Raw genomic sequence first — 9524 nt, 5'->3', positions numbered from 1 at the left:
TTTTTTGAGACGGAGTCTCATTCTTTCACCCAGGCTGGAGTGCAATGGCACAATCTTGGCCGACTGCAACTCCTGCCTCCTGGGTTCCTATGTTGATTAGGCTGGTCTTGAACTCCTGACCTTGTGATCCACCTGCCTTGGCCTCCCCTAGGGCTGGGATTACAGGCGTGAGCCACTGTGCCTGACCTGGTGACTTATTTTATCCTTCCATTTTCTCCATTTTTAAACAGAAATGTCTATAACTAGCATCCTATAATTGTCCCACATTGTATTTTGGGAACACATAACTTATTTTCTAGCTTTACAGGTCCACAGATGGACAGGAATTTTGGACCAGGATAGATCATGCTCAGAATTTTAAACGTAGCTGATTTAGATGATGGAATTGCAGATTTTTGGGTTTATGAGATTAGAAGAGATTTTGGACTTGAATTGATGCTATTAATGATTTGAAACTTTTAAGGACCTTGGTATGGAATAAATTTATTTTGCACACTGAGCTGACATAAATCTTTGAGAGTCAGAGAGAACTGCATTAAGCCAAATGATGGCTCCCAAAACATACCCAAGTCCTGTCACTGGAGCCTGTGAATTTGTTACCTTCCATGATAAAAGGGACTTTGTTGCTATAATTAAGGATATTGAGATGGAAAAACATCCTATATTATTTGAATGGGCCGAGCTTAATCACAAGAGTCCTCATAAAATAGAAACAGAAAGATTAGAGATAGAGAGAAAAAATGTTAAGGATGAAAACAGATGTGGGAGTGAGGCACCTGAAGGTGGAGGAAAAGCCCAAGGAATGTGCATGGATAAGACAAGAAAACAGATTTTTAAAAATGAGCCCCCAAAAGAAATATGGGGCTGCATATACCTTAGTTTTAGCCCAACGATACAGATTGTAGACTTCTGACATTTATAATTGTGAAGTAATACATGTATGTTATTTTAAGCCATGAAAGAGGTGGTAATTTGTTATTACTGCAATAAGAAATGAATCCACCAATTTATAAATAGTTTAAAATGTTTATAATTCTAACATACTTTTATTAAAAATTGGCAGGCCTGCTATATCATAGGCACCTGTTTAAAGCATTTTACTGATTGATTGATTTATATTAATATCTAAATAACATTTATATTAATATCTAAATAACATTTTCAGTTCCTGAATCTTCAGCCTTAGTCATTATGTATTGACCTCAAATATTATTTATTGACTTCCCACCCCCATTTTCAACCCTCTTCTTATCCTAATATATCGTGATTATATCAAGACATATTCTGCACAAAAGTAATATTGAAATATTCCTCACCATTATCCTAGGGATTTTCTTTGTCTTAATTTGTACTGTACTGCTCTTATATTTTTTGTATCTGATGTCTTATTTTTTAAAAAGATTAACTATAACATTGGTTCCTGAATTCAGAGAACCTATGTGTTACCCTTCAGGGAGTAAATATCTAATCTTCTCTATCCAGGATTCTCTGCAGAGTCTAGCCTTATAAAATGTAAAGACGATCTGGGGATCTTATTGCCTCCTAACTGGATCTTCCACCTACTCTTCTAGTTCTAGCATTTATATTATCTCTATTTCTATAAGTATCCATTACTTGTAAATTTATTAGGTTTGGGAAGTGGACTTTCCTCACCTTTATCTTACAAGTTAGAGTTATGGAGGCTGTTAAATCACTAACTACTTGAACACCTTTCTTTCTATCTTCTTTTGTCAATATTTTTTCCAATTTTCATTGTGCTTTGGGCTCATGAATTTAAACAAAAATTCTTTTAATGTAATTTTAGTAATATTTTATTTAAGTTTCAGGAAGGAATGGCTATAAATGCAAACAGTGTTATACTCTTAATTTTAAGTTCCTTTGAATACATTTAACATAAATTGGATGCTTAGTATATTCTTGTTTCTGTGTTATGCATTCTTCCATTTAAACATCTACCAGGGTCAGGTGGTATTATCAATTCCCATGGAAAAACGTTCTTAGAGAGATTTGCCAAAGTCTGTGCCACTTCTCAAGTTTTGAGCCCAGACCCACATTTAGAGCAAATATTTTAACATTAAGTACTCTTTGTTTTATTTCTAAGACCAATGTATGTTAAGATATTGTATTGTCTCTACAGGATTCAATGCAGGCAAAATATTTATAATTTTGTAATTGCTAAATATTATCTAATTTAGGAAAACTATAGTAATAATATGAATTAATATGTGTGTGATTATCACTATGTGAGTGAAATATTTTTATAAGACATGGACAATTTGAAACCACCTAAATAATTTTTAGGACGAAACTTTCTTAAGTTTTAAACTCCAGCTCCTAAACTTATTTTATAATGTTACACCAATAATAAAGAATAAAAAGGAATCCCATGCTACATTGTCAAAAAACAATTTATTCTGTATAAAAACAAATTGTAAGTAAAAGTAACAGTTACATACTTCTTTGTTTCTAGCATATCTAGCACATGGTAGAAATTTAATGGTTACTTACTGAATGTTAAGTGAAAAATGATAATTAAGTCCTGGTACATGATTAGTTTCCCTGCAACTTCCATTTAATTTTCTCTTCCATGGATTCTTCTGTTTCTTTCTCTTTTTAAAACTCTTCTAGTTTATCATTTCTTATTTTCAGAGCTTTTACAAAATCTTCCTAAATGGTTTCCCCTCCACTTGCTATTACCCATTCTAATATGGCTGTGTGACTTACAGAGCTGTAGACTTAATAAAGAATAAAGTTCACTTTGGGAGGCCAAGGTGTGTGAATCATGAGGTCAGGAGATCCAGGCCAACATGGTGAAACCCAGTCTTTACTAAAACCACAAAAATTAGCTGGATATGGTGGTGCATGCCTCTGATCCCAGCTACTCTGGAGGATGAGGCAGGAGAATCACTTGAATCCAGGAAGTGGAGTTTGCAGTGATCTGAGATCATGCCACCGCACACCAGCCTGGCGACAGAACGACATTCCATCTCAGTCAATCAATCAATCAATCAAAGTTGTTGGATTATTAACATGATATATTACTGTGTATAAAAAATAACACTTTTGGTTTGTAAAAATATTGTCTTCACTGTCTCATTAAAAAAATTCTTATATCCCTAAAAGAGACAGACAACAAGTATTAATATTTACTAGTAAACAAATTTTGGAAAATTAAATCCCCACTAACATATCCATGGCTCATGAGTGACAAAGCAAGCACTTGAATGCGGATACCCTGATACCCAGTTCTCTTCTCTAAATGATACACTGAAATAATATTCCTATTTTAGACTCTTAGAAACCTTGTGCCTAAAACCTTCAGGCAAAGAAATCTCTTCATCTGCCATGAACGGCTCTTCACAACGATCTTCCATTCCATTCTAATTTCTCATTCTTTCATTATCCCTTTGGTTGCACATCAATACCTTAAATATACAATTTTTAGTCCCATATTTTAAATTTTCTCTCATGAGACAACTTATCTGGAAAATTCATCTTTCTTATTTTTCCTTGTATAGGTGCTGGTCAGTTACACAGACCCCTTTTTGTCATTCTCCATTGGCCCTAGTTTTTATAAACTACTTGAATTTTATTTCTAAAACATATAGTGGTCAGATAAATATTTTATAGCAAATACAGAGGCATTAAAAATGCTGACATAGGTTTATAACCAATTTGGATGAATATATAAAGAAAATTTGTGTTTCTTTTCATTTGTGGAATACATGTTGAGGGAGACTACTTATATGAACAATAGCAGATCCACAAGATCAAATAAAACTGTTTAAAATTGGTATGGATTATGACCCCCTAAGCTGCATAACATCTCATTACAATCAGTGTGAGTCATGTTACAAAAACAAGTCTCCATTGTTACATGAATTATGATTTTTTACTTGAATTCAGACACCATTTCAAAAACATGATTTCAAGTAACAAAAATAATACATAATAAACACACACACATATATATGTGTATATATATATGTATATATATGTATACATATATATATATATTTAACCCTAAATATTCTAATATTCTAAGCCACAAGAAGTCTGATTTTAATTTTCAGTTTTCAAGTGTATTGTTTAGGTCATTAAATATCTTAATGAGTTTCTACTGTTTATGAAATACTGCTTCCTAGTAAAGGAAACCCCCCAAAAGAACACAGTATGATTTCCGACTTCAGGAACTTTTGGAATTATTAAGTAGAAGAGAATTGGACAAGTTCATAAATAACTATAAATAAGGCAGAATGTAATTAATATTTTACAGAGCGACAAAGCATATATTCTGAGACAATGGAGAAATCACTTTTAGCTCTGAGAGTCAGGCAAAGAGTAAAGATTAGACCTGAATTGTATGTGCTAAAGAGAGCAAAACAATCTATGTAACTAGAAAAAGTGTTAGGTACTGGAGGGAAAAGGGAACACATGGATTTTGAAAGATACTCAAACAAAGGTCACGGAGTGTTCAAATGTTTCCAGCAGACCAAAGTTACTATAGTGTGTAGAGTAGAAAAATTATTTGAGGAAGTAACAAAATTTTAAAAATAAATCTAACAATACTATCCAAGGTGTATGGGAAGGCAAAAAATATTAGCAGTCATTCTAGGTTGGAACCTTAGCAAACCTAGGTATACACTCATATATCAACTGCTCTTTAGGTAAACATTTGTTGTTTTCAGGGTAAATGAAAGTTAAATGGTTCAACTCTATTGTGTGATGTCTCAGGGTGGCATTGAAGCCAAGGTTATCATAGCTAAAAACCTAAATATATGGACCTTTTTAAGTTTTTAACTAAGTGAAGTCTCTGAAATGCATTTTTCATGCATTTATTTCATATTTCTTGCTTTCCTGCCCTGTCCCAGGCATGGAGGTAACAGTGAGGACAATGACATTGTTCTTTCTCTCCTCCAGTGGGAAGCAAATGTTATGTAGGGTCACAGCAGGGCAATGTACCTTATTTCCTGAAAACTTTTTCCTAACTCCTAATTTAAACACACTAATTACCTTAAAAGAGAAATTTCTGCTGAAAATATGATAATAAATGCATTCTGTCCTGTGCATTAGAGCAAGGCGCTTTTAAAAAATGTTATGCCTTAATGTAAGGGAAAAGAGTTGGAGGTTTGCTACATTAGGGAGAATATGTGCTAGCTTTATTTGAGACTTCATTCCTCACACAGTATAATTCTCTAACGGCAGAACAGGAAGTTTCTTTTTGGTGTTTTCACGTATGCATCTCAAAACCAACTTTCTTTTCAAGATACTGATAAGGTAACTTGTAGATTGACAAATACATTCAACTTTTTAGGAAAACGTTTTTAAGTAGTTCTCATTGTAAAGCCAACATTTTGAAATAAAATGTACTACGAGTTATTTTTTAAGGACAATCCTTGGAAATGTTAGTTTCTTGATTACATCAGTTCTTGACTAAATTTTACAATTTCTGAGAGTGAGATTGGCATATACATATCTTCCTTGTCATCTTTTTATTCAAATAATAACAAAGATCATAAGGAAACATGAATCCTGTGCCAGGTGACATTCTCACTTATATGTTTGTATGTGTATCTTACTCTTTGGCTTATTATAAGTGAATTACGTAAGACAGAGAAGTTTCAATACTGGTTATTAAAATTTTCTTCATAGTCATCTTATCAAAAGCCAAGACTCCTCATGTGCTCCCCTCACATTTTGGGGGGGAAGTTATTTGTGTTTGTGTGCATGTGTGCGTGTGTGCGCATGTGCGTACGTGTGTGTGTGTGTGTGTGTGTGTGTGTAATAATGGATCATATTACAAAGTTTTTACTCCACCGAAGTAGTCTTTTGGAATGAATAAGGTTGAAAATGAATATATACAGTGGGAATCTCTAAGACTTAAGGAAAAAAATCTCTGCTTAAAATTTAGATTAGCGGTAGGGATGATAGTCATATTTTCTAGTAGATTACACAGAATTTTTTTTTAAAATTATTCTTAGAGAATTTAAGAACTTAAGAAGTTACCTAAGAACAACAACTCCATATGAAAATCCAGCATGCATTTTAGGATCTCGTTGTCCACATGACATGTACAATTTTCTTGCTTCACAGGGAATATGCCATCATGTAAACTCAACCTACATGTAAAGTTGTTTTCTCTGGCTTGGCCATATGTAGCCTTTTTAAGGTGATATGTGGCCTTGAAATTGAAATATATTTTCATTTAGTTCCCAAAGACTGCAGTAATGAACACATTTCCAATGTGCTAGTTAAAGAAAAGGGACACAAGTGGTCACTGAAATATACTATGGAAAAAGGAGAAAATAATTAAGACATATTTAGGAAAGCATTTAATTATTTATCAAAAATTGATTTGGTGGAATAACAATGTTGTGAAGTTGCAAATAATATGGTTGTTTATTATTTTCATAGATTGTATGTTGTAGAAAAATGCTGGACCTGGTATAAATTCGAATCTGCTTTGCAGTGTGAACCCTAAAACTATTTTTCTTTGAAATAGAGTTCCTCCTGAAGTGATTAATTATAAATGAATTTTCAGTTACCACATTTTTATGCTATTTTAGGTGTCAAAGGAGAAGGAAATATTTGACAACTGAGTCCAAATTTCTGTGAATAAAAATAATGTCCAAATGAAACATTTGCATTTCAACATTGTCCAATTATGTCATAGCATGACCTTCCTTGGAATAATACATATAAACAAGATTTCTTGCTATTCTTATGTAGTAAAATATTAGTAGAAATGATTAATCAAGTCTTAATCCAAAGTGCTTTAATCTCTAAAGGTAAAATGCAAATCATTAATTCCTATCAAATAGACTTTAATTTGGTTGTTTAAATCTAAAAGTGATTATTTTTAAAGTTTGCATTTTCTCTGTGGCAATTATAGTGAAATACAACAATATATTGTTGCATTTTATTGTTTCAGAGAGATTAATATTTTTCAAGAAAGGGCATTCTAGATATCAGAATTTAATTTTTTATTACGTTTTTCTGTTTGTTTAAAGCCACTACACAGTGATATGACATTGGATTACCAGAGAACGATGGCACAAAGCATTTAAGAATGTTAGATATAATTATTTCATAATATATTTCTAAATTAAGCATAGAGATGAACAAAAATAGTGTGTTACTGGACAAACTATGGATTCATTAGTCTATTTCTCAAAGTGCCTGCTTATATTATAAAATATTTTTTATTTTGATAGGGGTCTAAAATTAGAGCACTAGTTTCAGTGTTTTGCATTTGTAAGTACCATCAGAATTATATTAAACTTTATAAAATATGCTTTGCTTTTTTTTTTTTAGCAATCACATAAGGAAACATTGATTTGAAGTTTAACATGAAATCATACAAATAAAATATGTATAAACAATTCCACATTGAGTCATAACACAAATAGCAAAGGACAAAGTAAAAACAAAGAAAACTAATTGGCAGCTCTATACAGTTGGACACAATTGTGTCTTGTACACTAGAAAGTCTTTTACAAAATAATCATCTTAGATCAACAGAAGACTAATCTTCAATGTCGTCCTGAAAGATGGGTTGCTTTAACATCTCCTCCTGTTTTCTACAATGTTCTCCTTTTCCATGGCTAGTAATTGTTTTGGTGATTGCCACCCCCTTGAGATGCCTTGCCATAAGTGCTCTGCTGGCCACTGTAGTCTGCATATCCCTGTCCATATTCATAGTTCCCATAGTTATACACAGTATAATCATATCCACCATAGCCACTATAGTTTTAATCACCACCATAGGCACTATTGTAATTTCCATATCCTTGACCATAATAGTTATTAAATCCTTGGTTCCAGTTTTGGCCCTGACCTCGGCCACCAGCTGCAGCACCTCTTCCACGTTTTGTTGTTGCTGTTGCTGCCTATATACCTCTTTGGGTTGTGCAACTTTGATTTCACACTTCCCAGAACCAATTTGATGATATCTGCTTTCTAACAATTTTTTTACTGGCTCTTCATCGGTATATGTGATAAAACAAAGTCCTCTTCTTTCATTTGTTTTTGTATCCATGGGAAGTTCAATGTTTTCAATTCCAAAGCCTCCAAAATATTCTTTAATTTGTTCTTCAGAAGTATTTGGGCTCAATCCACCCACAAACACTTTTTTGGGAGGTTCTTTCCCTTTTTTTTTTTTTTAATTGCATTTTAAAGCTTTGGCCCTTTTGGGATCTATCAATTTGCCATCCAGTTTGTGTTCTTTCAGTTCCAAAACCTTATCAACACTAGAAGCATCTTTGAAATGCACAAATCCAAATCCTCTTGATCTCCCAGTGACTGGATCTGTTTCAATTGTACAGCCTACAACTTCCCCAAATCGAGACAAATATTCCGTCAGATCTTTTTTGCTTGTATCCCAGCTCAAGCCTCCAATAAACATTTAACCGTCATCCTGCTGATTCTTGCTCGCATTGATCTTGGATCCCTCTGCGAATTCGTCTGTGTTGCTGTACTCGTTCACGTCCTCCATAGTGGCGGAGCTGTCTGCAGGCGGGTGCTGGAGCGCAGTCCGGGTGGCTGCAGCAGCGGCGGCGGAGCGTTGTATTGGAGCTGGATTTAGAATGGCGGCGGAAGAGTGCTTTGCTATTTTTAAAAAGAAATTATTTTTCCTTGATTTCTTTACTTTTTTCCTTCCATTTTTTTGGGGGTGTATTTGGAGAGAAGAATTGAACAGGCAAATTCCTAAATGACGATATGTCTTCAATTTATGACTATTTTCTTCAAGATCAATAGTAGGGAGATCGCATTTTATCACACTTTGCTTTATTGCTCTGTGCAGATGTGCTTTTTGCGTGTTGAAGGCTCATGGCAATACTTCATTGGGCAAGTCTGTTGGCACCATTTTTCCAACAGCATGTGCTCACTTTGTGTACCTTTGTCACTTTTTGATAATTCTTGCAATATTTCAGACTTCGTTCTTATTATTATATCTGTTATGGTGACCCGCCATCAATGATTTTTGATCTTACTATTGTGGCCCAATCTCGGCTCACTGCAACCTCCGCCTCCTCAGTTTAATTCTTCTGCCTCAGCCTCTCTAGTAGCTAGGATTACACGTATCTGCCACCACACCCGGCTAATTTTTATATTTTTAGTAGAGAGGGTTTTGCCATGCTGGCCAGGCTGGTCTTGAACTCCTGACCTCAGATAATCCGCCCTTCTTGGCCTCCCAAAATGCTGCGATTACAGGTGTGAGTCACCGCACCTGGTCAAACTTTCATATGCACTGGAAAAACAGATACTCCTGTGTCTCATTTTTTAGAGGTGGTCTGGAACAGAAGCTGTAATATCCCCAGGTATGCCTGTATTGAGTTTTGAGGACTTTGGGAAACTTTTACATTTCTCATTTTAGATGTTTAGCAAAACAAGAAAATCTTACTTCTCAAAACATCAAAACTTATTCATTGTTTTTCAGATATGGTGACTGATTTTTACTTCAAGAAGAATTCTCATGTTACTCATAGCCCATTTATTTAAGGGGCATACTGTGTGATAACTCT

At 34.1% G+C, this 9524-nt stretch overlaps 1 pseudogene across 1 annotated transcript; it reads right to left on the bottom strand.

Moving 5' to 3' along the window:
- Positions 1-7317: 7317 nt before the first annotated feature.
- Positions 7318-8584, bottom strand: LOC108298461 (annotated as a pseudogene). The gene has a single exon (XR_001822586.2). The product of XR_001822586.2 is annotated as a heterogeneous nuclear ribonucleoprotein D-like (transcript).
- Positions 8585-9524: the final 940 nt, after the last annotated feature.

This window comes from Cebus imitator, unplaced genomic scaffold, assembly GCF_001604975.1.
Source record: "Cebus imitator isolate Cc_AM_T3 unplaced genomic scaffold, Cebus_imitator-1.0 Scaffold966, whole genome shotgun sequence".
NCBI classification, from domain to species: Eukaryota; Metazoa; Chordata; class Mammalia; order Primates; family Cebidae; genus Cebus; species Cebus imitator.
The sequence above is the reverse complement of the archived record's forward strand: the minus strand, read 5'-3'. Positions and strand labels throughout refer to the sequence as shown.